Below are 2,699 nucleotides of genomic sequence, written 5' to 3' on the forward strand. Positions count from 1 at the left end.
CACAGAGGCAGGGGTTCATGATGACTTTGTACCTCAGTGGTTGACAAATGGCCACATAGTGGTCATAAGCCATGGCTGCAAGAAGAAAACTTTCCAAGCTAGCAAAAGCCAAGACAAAGTAGATCTGGTGAGGCAGCCAAAATTAGTGATACTCTGACTTTGTGCTTGGATATTTACCAACATCTGTGGGATTGTAGTTGTACTTAAACAGGTGTCAGTGAAGGACAGATTGGACAGGAAGCAGTACATGGGTGTGTGCAGCTGAGAGTCACAGATGACAGCCAGGATGATGAGCAGGTTTCCAACGATGAAGAGGAGGGGTCTGGATCCTCTTTCACCTCCATGAGAAGGAATTCTGAAACACCTGTTTGGTTTCTGGTTTCCATGCTGTTGATGAATCTGATGGAAGAGCTGGGTTGACAAGACAATCAAATATGTATTTTCTAGATCAGCAGGAGGAGCATCATCACAGGCAAACACCATCTTGTGAAGGAAAGGAGACTACTATAGAGGAATACCAAAGGAGTTGTTGCATTTTATATTGTTACTGTAATAAAGACACAAAGCTACTGTACCAGAGCATCAACAGTTGTTAGTTCTATGAATAGTTAAAGAGTGGTGAGTTTCTGAAAATTATACTTTCTAGTTATTCTGATCATATAATGTATTTTGTTATTTTAAAGAAAAACAGACTAGGGAGGCATCTTGAAGATTATGTCGAATCCTAGAGACCTCAGAGTCAGGAAACAGAGATAACACAAATGTATGCAAGAATCAGGAATGGAAAAATAAGGTGAAATTTACCAAACATTATGCTAGTAAATCTTAGAGAATTTATTAGCAGTCATCCTATTTTAGAAAATGCACGTTTCTACTCAGTACGAAAATGCTTCTGGCCATAGTAGAGAGTAACTAACACATTGGTAGGTAAGAGGTGCTTGAATATTGGTGCAACAGTACGAGGAAACATGTAAAGAGGACAGACGGCTGTGCAGGAGACCCACGGGTGACTTCAGTCTAATCATCTGATGTACTCTCTTTTCAGTTTGCCCTGAGTGAACCTGTTGTAAAACACCTGCCATCTATCCTAAACATTAACTTAGGGACTTTTGGTTCCCTGTTTCGCATCACAGTGGTATGATGCTTGACATCTCTGTGTGCACCACACAGAAGATCTGTCCTCAGGAAGGGCAGAGGAACTGAATGAGGCACCGGGCTCCTGGACAGATGGGATCATCTGTGGGAGGAGGCTCAGGTGGGGCTACTGCTTTGCTGAGGAATGACTAGTGAATGAGGTGGTCACAGGCACATGGCAGTCTCTGTACCTCCAGAGGCTCAATATCCAAAGCTCCTTATTAGCCAAGGAATTGTATTATTACTGTGATCCCAGGACACTGCAAATCCTTAAAGACCTAGACTGTAGAAGGGCGGGATTCAGGATGGCTGCTTGCCTGACCCTATAAGGACAAGTGTGCATTATGTACTTTTCCCCACCTGTGCCTGCTCTTCCCCATGTCACATACCTTGCTCACGTGAACACACAGCCTTCTGTAATTAGACTTCATTCTTTTCTTAGAAATGAATGAAGGCAACACTAACTAATCAACCATATCAGGAAATCTGATATCAGCTTATAGTGTGGAAAGAGAGCTTATACATGGGGATAAGTGATATATTATAAAATATAGGTGAATGATTGTAAAAAATGCAAACATGTTTTTCTGGGTCATTGAATGTTTTCTGACCCTTAATATACACAGTGCAAATTTTATACAGCAGTTTCCAATCTATTCTCTGTGAAAATTCTTTCTTTTATTAATACAGAAAGATCTGTTACTCAGTTTTTAAGCTTTTATAAACATCTTTGCTAATTTTATCACAATAACTTCAATTTATATTTTTTCTTCACATTAGGAAACTGTGGGTTGAATTTACAATACATTATTTTTAAAGAGTTGTGAGAAATTACATTGATAATGGAAAGCCTGAGTGTACAAGCAAAATCTTAGTAAATTTAGTAAGATCTCATCTATTATTTAATAGGTGGGGATGCTAGTTCATGTTAATATTAAATTAGATAATATTAGCATTTCATTGTTAAAATTAATTTTTTTCATTTGTAATAATTTTAATATTTTCATATGCTTACCAAATTATTTTCTGGTCCTGTACAAACTTTATTGACCAACAATTTTCTTAATATATTAAAGCCCACATGAGGCAATATTGTGTCTTAATAACACCCCTCACTGTCTTAACCCCATTCCCATCAAATTCATAAAATAGTAGACAAAATACAAAAGGATATCAAGTTATAAAATATAAAAAGCACATAAAATGTAAAATATTTCAAAATATTTAAAAGGGCTTAAGTGAAGCTTTGTTGTTGAGAAATGTGCATGGATACAAAGTTGTGAACAGAGCCTGGACCCATAACTGTGGACTTAGAACAGCTGAGAGTTTCAGAAAGAATCCAGGGAAGAACTGAACCAAACTTCTCACCAGCCTGATGACTGGATTTTTTATATTCTCAATATTGTTAGGAATCAGTCATTAGATGGAATTCAAGGCAAGAGGTTGGGGGATTTATCAGGGCAACCATGAACCTGATAAAGGGGACCAAGTGGCGTGGTCCACACCATGGCAGGATCCTAAAGGAGTCAGCTTGGGCTGCCCTCTCCGAGCTGGCAGGGCCGCTG

General features: G+C 38.7%; 1 pseudogene; it reads right to left on the reverse strand.

Moving 5' to 3' along the window:
* LOC103581940 overlaps positions 1-389 on the reverse strand; it is a 1,169-nt pseudogene extending 780 nt beyond the window's left edge.
* Between the last annotated feature and the right edge of the window lie 2,310 nt (positions 390-2,699).

This window comes from Galeopterus variegatus, unplaced genomic scaffold, assembly GCF_000696425.1.
Source record: "Galeopterus variegatus unplaced genomic scaffold, G_variegatus-3.0.2 Scaffold14372, whole genome shotgun sequence".
NCBI classification, from domain to species: Eukaryota; Metazoa; Chordata; class Mammalia; order Dermoptera; family Cynocephalidae; genus Galeopterus; species Galeopterus variegatus.